Here is a 13,183-nt window from a genome sequence, read left to right as displayed (position 1 = left end):
ATGTATTATATGATAAACCAACCATTAACTAATTTGTAATAGTATGTTCCATATATAAGCAGCTAATGCGAGATTCAAAAGTATCAATAGTCCGTCTTATTGATTTGAGTAACTAGTTAACTACAACCATGCCTAAAAGGTACAATTATGAGTTACGAATATTGAGTATTAACGTTCTTCCTTTTCTAATGCGATATTCAATGTTATCAATATTTATTTGATTGTTACTAAGATAAGCCTTTGAATAAAAAAAATAATTGCAAATAAGATAAGCCGTTATAAAAAAAATAAATGCAAATGCAACAAAAGAGGGTACATTTCCCGTCCTAAAGGGTTCCAACTCAGTTTTCAAGGGTTCATTTTCCTATGTAAATGTATCATTTGTTACAAAAACAAGTACCAATACAATAGGTGTTCAATGGCCAATGGGTCTAGAGGTAAAGTTGTTCGGTTCAATTGCCAATGGTTCAAATTCACATAGAAACATATGACTATATGAGTGTGAATAATAGTAATAATTATCTAAAAACAAATTATATTAAGTGAATCATTTTATAAAACACATATATGATTTTATAAAATTCATATGAGATTGAACCATGTGTACCAAATAAATTAAATGTAACGTATGGTTATCAAATAAATTACACATGAGATACAATTAAGATATTGAATGTCAAACCAAATTGAACATAAGCTAATAAATTAATGTAACCTATGATCATACAAGAATATAAAATGTTAGTAGTTCAATACGGGATTATCTTATTGAAGGAGGAGGATGTTATGACTTTTAATTATTATCGTGTTTTATTGTTATATTCTTATATCAATATTAACCTTTTCTAATGTCACACATTTAATATTACCAATATTTATTTCCAATTGTGTGATAAGCCCTTAACAATACGTACCAATACAACAAAATATGGTACTATTATGATTCTTAAATGTACTGATTGATCCCCTTTTATTCATGTAAATTTATTATTTCCTTTATAATAAGTATCAACACAATATAGTATACCAACTTGAATGAGTTAAAGAGTCACGTTCAGAGGTTTTGACAACATGTGAGGGAGAATTGACAACATTATGTGATTACTCCTATAGTTATTTGAATCATTTGTCCATAAAAGGGAGAATCCGAAACCAATAATTTAGAGAATACAATATTGATTACTGTTAAATTCAAGGCTTATTATATCAAACGTCATAACACTTAATAAAAATACAATAATATCAAACGTCATAACACTTGATAAAAAATACAATAATATCAAACGTCATAACACTTAATAAAAATACAATATAAAGTTCCCAAAAAAGGAGAATCCAAAAGCGAGAATAAAATAAGGGTACCAAAAAGGATAATCCAGCCATACAACATGGTAATAAACGTCACAAACACCATAATGTCCACTCCGATGGAGGACGAGATAATAAACCATGAACAAGAAAGGTCATCATGTCAATTCGGGGAGTATAAGAAACCGTCTCTCTTTTCCTGGTTCCAAAAAAATGACAAGTTAAAGAAGAAACGTATTCAAACAAACAATATGTATAAACATAATCACATGTATAAACTCAAGGTAAACAACCATTAGCAATATTTTACAAAATCAAGTCCATGTTTTTTCGCATATATTGAATGCCAATACACCATTATATAATACTAATGCATAACGTTTTAGTACTAATACATAAGCAAAGCAGAGCAGAGTAGAGCTGACTTGCAATGATTTACAAAAATCAAATCCATGTTTTTTCGCATATATGCAATACTAATACACCATTTTCTAGTACTAATGCATAACGTTTCAGTGCCAATACAAAACAAAGCATAACAGAGCTGAGTTGCAATAATTTACCAAATCAATCCATGTTTTTTCGCATATATACAACACCAATACACTATTTGCTAGTACTAATGCATAATGTTTCAGTACCAATACAAAAGCAAAGCAGAACAAAGCTGAGTTGCAATAATTTACCAAATCAAATCCATGTTTTTTTCGCATATATACAATACCAAATACACCATTTGCTAGTACTAATGCATAACGTTTCAGTATCAACACAAAAGCAAAGCAGAACAGAGCCGAGTTGCAATAATTTACCAAATCAAATCCATGTTTTTTCGCATATATACAATTCCAATACACCATTTGCTAGTACTAATGCATAACGTTTCAGTACCAAACATTAACAGAGCAAAGCCTAGATAATAACAATTATCTATGATATGGTGGATTATCTTTCTGAATTCTTATTTAAAACAAATTGAAAGTAACATATCCAATCTACAAAAACCTAAGCCAAAATTTCAGTAAAAACCCCCCATTTGCCACCATTTTCAACACCAAATAAGCTTAAACGCGCAAATGGTCATACTTAAGCATAAATTATGATTCTAATTTCAATAATCAATAACAATAAATTACGAATGTTCACAATTCTCATCCCAATTTCAACAATTATGATTCCAATTTTTGTTTACCCTAAATGTTAACACCTAACTAAATTTGTAAAAACAACAAAAAATTAATAAGGATGAGACCTTACCTTGAAGAATTGATTTTCTGCAGAAATGGTGAGGAGATGATGAGGCATTTTTCTATCTTGTTCTTCAGAAATATTGAGGAAGGAGGTGTTTCTCTCTCTTCAATTTGTTATGCCCCCTTTCTTTCCCCCCTTTTTCCCTAACGGACTCCGTTACTAGTTATTTACTTTTCCTTTTTTTATTTTTCATTTTATATTATTTTAATCTCACTTGTGTCCACTTGTGACTTATACTTCCTCTAACCAATCTACTCATAATAGCCAACATGAGTCATCCCTCTTCTTCCTAATTTTCTACACTTGTCAATGAAATCTTATAATTGAGACCACTTCATACATTAATGGTGTCTCCTCAAACTCTATAAATAACCATTAAAATTTCTGTCATCTCCAAGCTTACAAATCCAATTCAAATTTGGATAATTAAATTAAAACCACCATTGTTAAAGCTTGGAGCTTTTTAACCCATTAATTTTGACTACCCATTTTCTCTCTCCTCCTTTAACCACCGCAGCTCCACCGCTGCCACCACCTACTTCGGCCGACTTTTCCTTCCGCCCACCGCACAAAATCAGACCCGGTGCCACCTTCTTACCGGTCGCCGGAGTCCACCGTCCCTGCTGCACCGCGTGCGGCCAGGGTGTCGGACTGTCGGAGCTGCTGGCTCTATTTTCTCTGTTTTGGTATTACGTGATACTGCTTCTTATCTCCCTCTCGACACAAAATCACCAAAAGTAAAAAGGGTTAAAGGGATTTGGTAGTTGAAAGTGGGCCTTGAGTCTTATTATGGAAGAAATATTATTTATGGGCCATGAAAATAACTATGTAAGTATTCTGATAATTGATTTTGACTTTTTGAGCATTATTTTGATAAGTAATCTAATATATATTATATATATAAAGGAGGCATATTTGCTGAATTATTAGAGCGTCACATAGGATTACTAATGGTTTCGGCCAATGAAAAATAAGATTTCTAATTTATTGTTGAATTAAAAAAATCGATTGCCACGTAGATAATTAATTAGGTGCCACATAGATATTTTAATTAATTAATTACTAATATATACAATTCCATCTAAAATCAAACACTATAATAATTAAAAAAATAAATCTAAAATAAAATTCATCCAAAATTAAACACTAATCTAAAATAAAATAAATAAAATTCAATTTAAAAATCAAACATTAATCCAATAAGCATATTTGCTGAATTATTAGAGCGCCACGTAGGATTACTAATGGTTTCGGCCAATGAAAAATAAGTTCTACTTTATTTTTGAATAAAAAAAAATCGATTGTCGCGTAGATAATTAAATAGGTGCAACATAGATATTTTAATTAATTAATTACTAATATATACAACTCCATCAAACACTCTAATAATTAAAAAGTAAATCTAAAATAAAATTCGTCAAAAATCAAACACTAATCAGAAATAAAAAACAATTTAAAATCAAACATTAATCCAATATTAGAGCGCCACGTAGGAAATCTAATGGATTCGATCAATGAAAAATAAAATTTCAAAATTAATTTTGAATTAAAAAAGTCGAGTTCCACGTAGATAAATAATTAAGTGCCACGTAGATATTTTAATTAATTAATTATTAATATTATGCATATACAATTTCATCCAAAAACAAACACTCTCATCATTAAAAAAATAAATCTAAAATAAAATTCAATGCAAAATCAAAAACTATTCTAATTTAATACCAAATATATAAAATTGGTTTTACCAAAAAAAAATATATAAAATTGGTATATACATAAGAGTTTTATTTAAACTTAACCATTTAATAGAAACCGTGCATTGCACGGGCTAAAATCTAGTTTGTAGTATATATATGACTCATTTTGAGATTGGTTAACGTAAACATGGATTATGGAGCAATGAAGATGCATTTTGAGATTCGAGCGGAAGAGATGCATTAGAGATTTAAATCATTATGATTAAATATTAGCGGATATAAGGTAATTATTATGTCTAGCATTTTATCTTACATGCCCGTATATGTTATGTAACTATTATGTCCAGCATTTAAGCTTATATGCCCGTATGTGTGTTATGTATGATTATATGACTATTATGTGACTTAAGTGCTAAATGATATGATGTATGATTTAAAATATTATGAGTATTTATTTGATGATATGTTAACGTACTTTATTATTTTATGATGATATATGTTTATGATTATGATCATGATGTTAAAGACGTTGTTCGGGAATAATTACGATATTTATAAAGTTATTTTAAAGAAAGACGGTGTTGCTTTTGTCGGCCTGGAAAAGTGAACTGAACTAGTAAATGGGCAAGTTACAGGTGGAGGCAAGTTAAAGTCAAAGTTAAAGTTAAAGGGAAACAGTTCCCCCCTGAAAAGATGTAAGAAAAGTCCCGCCAAAGTCTGTACTTGCCAATGAGCTGTAAAGGAAATGATTCCTTGCCGACACAGTTTTCAAGATAACGAGATTAAGTTAGTTATTTCTGAACAATAAATGCTAATGATTGATATGTGCCAAATGATTTTCAAAACAAAACCGTATTGACGGGCTGGAGTAATATTACTGAGTTTTCCACTCATTTTTGGATTTTTCTGTGTTTTTCCTGTTTTCTATTTTTATGATGATGTACAGGTTCGGTCATGGAGCTCGAGTTGCTCAAGAGGAGAGTTATTACTGGAGTTGGTAGTTTATTATGGAGATATCGAGATGAGGAATTATTTATTATGGAAATCCTGTTACTGAGGTTGTTATAAGAATATTGATTTATAATTATTTTTGGGAAAGTGGTGATATTTATGGAATGTTATTAAGGATTATTTTATTTGTGGGCCCATACCCACAGGTCCCAGGATTAATTAAGCCTAATTTCGCTGCCAATGATCAGTTAAGTGCGATTTATTACGGATAATTAAGGTGCCGAAAAGTCGGGGCGTTACAGTAACACACAGCATTACTAACCCTAAGGTTTTCTGGGCAATTGACAGCTACGATAAGCTTATCGAACTCCCTTAGCCAGTTCTCAAGTATAATTGGGTCTATCTCCCCTTGATACAAAGGAGGCTTACTTTGGGCCACCTTCTTAAACATCTCACCAGCTGGATCAACTCCCTGGTTATTCCTATTCTGTGCTAAGTTCTGCACTACTTCAGCTAGTTGCCTAACCACATCGGCAATCCCTTGGGTAGTCATTTCTCTTCTCCTGAATAAAACAAAGGACTAACTTTAACAACTGAGTTTGGACACTGCCTTACTAAATCATTGCACTAACTAGCCATACAATTAGTACACATACACGAAAATTTCGGACCCTAAGCAAGATAGGCGCATGTTATGGCCGCTTTCTCTCCCTAAGTCCACATCACAAAGTTCAAGTGGTGAAGATTGAACCACCTTGGAAGTACAATTTCATTGAAGAAACACATGAAATTCTTTTGCGATAATCGCTCAAAGAGAACATAAACTTAGAATTAGAGATAAAAGAAAGAATTCTAAACTTTATTACTTCAATGGGAAACAATACATCCTTTGGATCGTACTTTATTCGAAAAACCACAAAACGGAACTACTAAAATCATAAATAGTAGTTTACTACTTTATTACTTCACTAAATTTTAAGCACTAGCTATTACATCAGAAAAGTCTTTAAATTGCTACTCTACTATCCAACCTCCTTCACAAACTGGTGAAGAGTGCTCATGGTCTTCAAAGTCATCAAAGTCTTCCTCTAGATAAGACTCATACTCCATATCCTCATTATTCTGTTGTAGCTCACTGTTTACTTCATCAGTGTTAGTCTCAGGCTCAATTTCTGTGTCATTGGAGATCTCAATAGTAGGCTCAGGAATGATAGGATTAGGGTTTTCAATCTCAACAACATCATCATCACTATCCTCATCCATCTGAATTTCTGTCTCATGATATAGTCCTACGTACATTGTGAACACTTGACACTATCTTACCATCCACAAAACATTCCTCCGCAAGTTCTATAACCGTGGTCATAATCTCCAAATCATATCTCCATCTACCATCTGGAGTACCATACTTGTAATAGTTAGGAATATCATTTTTCATATGCATATCACGAAATCGGTTCTTAAGCTCTATGTATGGGTTCTTGGAAGGTAAGCAATGAATAACCATCTCTGCCATAACATCTTTCTTCCTTAGTTCCGGTAGGTTCTTCACTGTAGCAAAATAATTGCAAGCAAATTCAATCTTCTTCACATAAATGTGTGGGGTTTCACAGTCTAGCTTCTCTAGGTTTCCTAGGTTTGCGTACTTTGAAATCAACATCTTAAATCCTGAAAATTAACAACTACAAAGTCTTACTAAAGTGTTCCAAAAACAAAGTAAGTTCGTTGAGCCATACAATTTCAATGCACAAGTACATGCTTAATCATGAATCGTGATGCAATTAATCACATAGAGCAAAACAAGACATGATCAAACTTTAAAGAAAAGATCACATAATCAAGACATAATCACATAAACACTTGATTAACAATGCATACTTAGTCTAAATATGCCCTTCTTAATCTACCCTTTCCTCATTTAGAGTAAATAAAAATTTTCGAAATTAATTTAAATAAATAACTTCAAATATACACGAAATTATTAAAATTAAAATCGAAAATTTAAAATAAGTAATCGAACAATTTAATTAAGGAAATTTTGGTATTTACTGCCTTTAAAATACACCACTTTTGTATTTACTACCTTATGAAATTTTTATTTTAAACTTCCAGATTTTTTTTATTTATTACCACTTTACTGTTTTCTCATTTTAAAAGTAAGATATCTCTTTCGTTTTTTAATCGTTTAAAGTGATTCGAAGTACATTATTTTTCTTTTTCTATAGGGATTTCATTGAGAACTGAAGGAAATAATGCCCTTGGTCCAAGTATGCATTCAATGTTAAGCCTAATAAATGCGGTTCAGTATTAATTAACAAGTTAATAATTCAGTGAGATCAAGTGAGCTGAATGCCTAGCTAGAGGCCGCTTCAGTTCAAGTGGAATTAATGATATTAATCCACAGCTTACTCTTGACTGAACCCGTAGGGTCACACAAATAGTACGTAAACGGATCAAGTATTTAATGGCATTAAATACTCCATCTATGGATATTCGGAATCGACGGATCTTGGTTTTAGTGGGAGCTGAGATCGTCACAGGCAAGAAATGAATACTCCGGAAACGATGATATTGCTGGAAACGGAAATATGGATCGTATCGGAAATATAAATATTATCCAAGTCGTAGATGTTGCCGGAAACGGAAACATGGTACATATCGGGAAATATTATTGGAAATAGAAATATTGCCGGAATCGGAAATATTGCCGGAAACGGAAATATTGTCTGAATCGGAAATATTATCGGAATCGGAAAATAATTCCGGAAACGGAAATATTAAATATTTGTTCGAAACGGAAATTAATTCCGGAATCGGAAATGTTAAATATTGTTCGTATCGGAAATGAATTCCGGAATCCGAAAATTAATCGGAAGCGCGTCGTACGAATTAGCATCGGACGAGCTTGCTAGACGAAGGCCCAGCACGAAGCCAGGCCCACGTCCAGCAAGGGAAAGGCGCGCCACAACACGCCAGCCCAAGGCTGCGCCAGGCCCACCGCAAGGCAGGCCCAGCGCGCGCCCAAGGCTGCGGCAGTCGTGGGCTGCGTTGCTCGGGCTGTGCGCGCGCGCGCATGGGGCGCCTCGTGGGCTGCTGTGCGTGCGTGTGTGTTTGTGTTCACATACGAAACCTAAAACGTACAGGATTCGTTTAATGATTAATCCTATTTGATAAATTAATTAAATAAGAGTTTCATTAGGATTCTAATTTAATTAATTCGTATCCTAATAGGATTCCAATTCTCTTTCCATACCCCTATAAATATGTGGCCTGGGTTCACAATTTATAACAAGTTTTTCAAGTATTCAAAGTGAGTTTTTGAGAGAAAAATTCAGTCACATATCTTGCCTAAAAGTGCCGAAATTATTAGTACCTTAAGGGCGATTCTAGTTGGTCAATCTTAAGGCGGATCCGGACGTGCTGTGGACTATCTACGGAGGGACGACACTTCGAGTCCTAAAGACCTGTTCTTGTTCGGTTCGGGCGCAGCTAGGGAAGGCACGCAACAAAGAGTATGCATCTAAACTATGCTATATGATTATGTGTAAATAATATGTATTTCTGGCTAAATGGTTTTTCCGCATGATTTATGAATTGTCATATGTATCATAACCTAACAAGAACGTCATTTCAAAAAAATTCATTTGATAATTCATAAATATTTTAAAATTTTAAAAATAATATTTAATTTGTTTAAAACTTTTACAAAATTTTAAAAAGTAAGATCCATATGGAATCCTTACATATAAATGAGAAGAATGAGTTTTGAATCACTTAAAGTGATTAAGAAACGAAAGAGATATCTCAATTTTAAAATGAGAAAACTGTAAAATGGTAGTGAATACAAAAAAAACGAAACTTTAAGGGAGTAATTTAAAATAAAATTTTCATGAGGTAGTAAATACAAAAGTGGTGTATTTTTAAGGTAGTAAATACCAAAAAAATCCTTTAATTAATTAATTCGATTATTTTCAAAAATAATTAAAAGAAATAAATAAATAAGTAAATAAATAATTAATTATTCCGAATATTTTTATTTAAAATTCGGAAAAATCCGAAATTAAAATTAAATTAAAATATTTTTTGTTTTTGAAAAATCTGAAAATATTTCGGAGATAAAAAAAAATAATTCGAATTTAATAAAACTCGAATAATTAAAATAACTTTCAAATACTTGAAATAATTGGTATTTGGCTTTTCAAAATTTTGAGTACTCAAAAACAACATTTTGACTTTAGGAAAATTATTTTCGAAAAATCCTAAAGTTCCGCAATCGTAGTTTAAGGATTTACCACTTTGCACTATTAATTAATGCAAAGCAGCTCTCAAACTAGAGCTCTGCAAATACCACTTTGTACGTGATAACCTAAAGCGTATGATAACCACTTCGTAATACCCTAATAATTCCTTGCTTTTTATAAAACATTTTACGACTTAAAACACAGGAATTACCAAGATATTACCGCCACCGTGATAACGGCTAAGGCTATTTACCAGAATTATGTAGCGGAATTAACTAACTTTCAAAACATATTAAATAAATAGTTACTGGTCATTAAAACAAGTTGGAACCATTGAGGCCCAAACCAAAGGATTAAAGTATTTCAAAATCCATTAACTATAAGCAGTAGTATTAGTCATGACTATAAATAAAAATAGAGTTTATAATTACGGAAGAATAAAACTCTCCACTCGAATCCCATGATAACTTCTCCCGCAAGTTATCTCTACAAACCTGTTTTTATTATAAATCTACTCCCCAACAACGCAAGTGCAATTGATGGATCATCATGAAGGAAATAATTCCCTTGGTCCAAGTATGCATTCTATGTTAAGTCTAATAAGTGCGGTTCAGTATTAATTAACAAGTTAATAATTCAGTGAGATCAAGTGAGCTGAATGCCTAGCTAGAGGCCGCTTCAGTTCAAGTGGAATTAATTATATTAATCCACAGCTTACTCTTGACTGAACCCGTAGGGTCACACAAATAGTACGTAAACGGATCAAGTATTTAATGGCATTAAATACTCCATCTATGAATATTCGGAATCGACGGATCTTGGTTTCAGTGGGAGCTGAGATCGTCACAAGCAAGAAATGAATACTCCGGAAACGATGATATTGCCGGAAACGGAAATATGGATCGTATCGGAAATATAAATATTATCCAAGTCGTAGATGTTGCCGGAAACGGAAACATGGTACGTATCGGAAAATATTATCGGAAATGGAAATATTGCCGGAATCGGAAATATTGCCGGAATCGGAAATATTGCCGGAAACGGAAATATTGTCAGAATCGGAAATATTATCGGAATCGGAAAATAATTCCGGAAACGGAAATATTAAATATTTGTTCGAAACGGAAATTAATTCCGGAATCGAAAATATTAAATATTGTTCGTATCGGAAATAAATTCCGGAATCGGGAATTTAATCGTAAGCGTATCGTACGAATAAGCATCGGACGAGGCCTGCCGGACGAGGGCCCAGCACGAAGCCAGGCCATCGCCCAGCAAGCCAAGCGCGCCACACGAACAGCCAAGGCCACGCCAGGCCCAGCGCAAGGCCAGGCCCAGCTGGCCGTGGCAGCGCGCGCAGCTGCGAGCAGTGGGCTGCGAGCATTGCTGCAGCTCGCGTGGGCTTGTAACTCGCGTGGGCCGAGCGGCCGTGTGGGCTGTGCGCGGGCATGGCCTGCACGCTTGCGGGTCATGCTCGTGTAGAGTTTGTGTTCACATACGAAACCTAAAGAGTATAGGATTTGTTTGATGATTAAAATTCCTAATCCTAAAAGATTAATTAATTAAATAAGAATTCTACTAGGATTCTAATTTAATTAATTCGTATCCTAGTAGGATTCGATTACTTATTCCATGGTCTATAAATATGAGTTAAGGGCTCATAATTTATATAGAGTATTCAAGTATTCAAAGTGATTTTTGAGAGCAAAAATTCAGTCATATAATTGCCTACAATAGCCGAAAATTCTAAGTACCTTAAGGGCGATTCTAGTTGGTCAAGCTTAAGGCGGATCCGGACGTGCTGTGGACTATCTACGGAGGGACGACACTTGGAGTCCTAAAGACTTGTTCTTGTTCGGTTCGGGCGCAGCTAGGGAGGGCACGCAACAAAGTGTATGCATCAATACTATGCTAAATGATTATGTGAATATAATATGCTTTCCTGGCTTTATGGTTTTTCCGCATGATTTATGAATTGTCATATGTATCATAACCTAACAGTGGTATCACGAGCCTCTTATTATTTTCATAATCTAAATTGCATGAACATGGTTAAATATTACAAATTTGCAAGAATTAAAAGGGGTGATTAATTTTCGTAATTGTTAATTAATTGCAAATTGCGTTTATTTAATTATACGTACGCAGTTTTTCGGCAGTTTCTTCGTTACTCATCCAAATCGAGTGATTTTTGTGTCAATTCCGCATGTAAAAGGCATTCTAAAATTTTGACAAAAATGGTATTTTTCGGCCGAACCCAGAATTCTCAAATTCAAAGCCTAACTATGACTTTTCGGAGGTTTTAGTTTTTCGAATGCAAAATTTCGTAAATTTAAGATGTTAAATTAAATATTTGCGTTTCTTGTTGATAAATCTTGAATTTTTGATTGACCTACTGTATATGTTTAACAAGTTTGAATGCCTAGCCTTGTTAATTATGCAATCTAATTTGTAATTATGATTAATTTGTTGAAAATTGAAATAATTTAGAATTAATTTGATTTTAATAATTAGTTATAATTTAATTAGAAACCTATGATTAAAAACCACCATAAAAATTGTAAATTTATGTTAAATTTTAAATTTTTTTATGACCTAGACTTGAATCCATGTTAATCGGAAATCAATTAAATAATAAATTTTCGATTTTTCGCCCTAAAATTATGAAATTAATATTATTTATTAATTTGTCATTAATTTTGAATATAAATTTTTAATTTTTATGCGACTCGCTCATATAACTTGCACGCACAAAGCAATGGACGCTACGTGTTACCCTTAAGGGGTGTTGTATAGTGCGGGCATGCGACGACGAGCAAGGTAGCTCGTCGCCCATGCGGTACGAATGCAGCGAGCAAGGGCATGGTGCACGAGCAAGAGGCAGCAGCCCTGCCTTGTGTCGTGGGCTGTGAGCAATGGGCGTGTGGGCAGGGGCGAGAGCAAGGCACGAGCAGTCGCGTGTGGGCAGCAAGCGTGCTGCGCCACAGCGCGCACTGCCTCGCGCAAGCATGCGCAGCCTCGCGCGCAGCGAGCGCAAGCTCGCGTGCCACGAGCGCTACGCACAGCGTCGATGGCTCGCGCGCAGCGAGCGCCAGCTCGCATACTGCTGCCTCGTGCGATGAGCGCAAGCTCGCGTGCGGGAAAGGCAGGCGCGCAGCGAGCGATGGCTCGCATGGATCGAGCGCTGGCAAGCGAGCGCAGCGAGCGATGGCTCGCGTACATCGAGCGCTGGCGCGCGCAGCGAGCACCAGCTCGCGTGTTCGATTGATGCCTTGCGATGGTGAGCAGCAGCGATGCGACGCAGCGCATGGGCTGCGCGCACATGGCCAGCGATGGCTGTGTGCGTGTGGCCCATGGGCGTGCGTTGCGTGGGGTTGTTGCGTTGCGATTAGATCGTTTTGAAATTTTAATTTGAAATTTTCAGTTTACGTAATTTTAATTAATTTTAAAATTAATAATTTAAATTATTTTCTTGGATTTTAATTTTGAATATTGTAATTATAATAAATTTTATTTATTCTAATTATTTTACTAAAATTAAAATCATGAATTAATTTAAATACGACTGAAATTAAATTAAACTTTTTGGATTCAATTATAAATTTATATGAGCTTTAAATTTTAATTAAATTTGTATGTTTCCGGTTAGACTAGAAATACATTTTTATGTTTAAAATTAGTAAAGCATATGAATTTATTGGTTTAAGTGGGAGCCCTTTTTAGTCATATACTCTT

General features: G+C 34.1%; 1 long non-coding RNA gene across 1 annotated transcript; it reads right to left on the bottom strand.

The window, feature by feature from the left end:
* Window positions 1–1,179: 1,179 nt before the first annotated feature.
* On the bottom strand, window positions 1,180–2,820 carry LOC130470510 (uncharacterized). The gene is made up of 2 exons (XR_008930998.1): window positions 2,566–2,820; window positions 1,180–1,507 (listed from the first exon to the last, which is right to left on the bottom strand). It is a non-coding gene; the product is annotated as an uncharacterized lncRNA (long non-coding RNA).
* Window positions 2,821–13,183: the final 10,363 nt, after the last annotated feature.

Source organism: Spinacia oleracea, chromosome 3 (genome assembly GCF_020520425.1).
Source record: "Spinacia oleracea cultivar Varoflay chromosome 3, BTI_SOV_V1, whole genome shotgun sequence".
NCBI lineage: Eukaryota > Viridiplantae > Streptophyta > Magnoliopsida > Caryophyllales > Amaranthaceae > Spinacia > Spinacia oleracea.
This window is presented reverse-complemented; position numbering and strand designations above follow the sequence as displayed.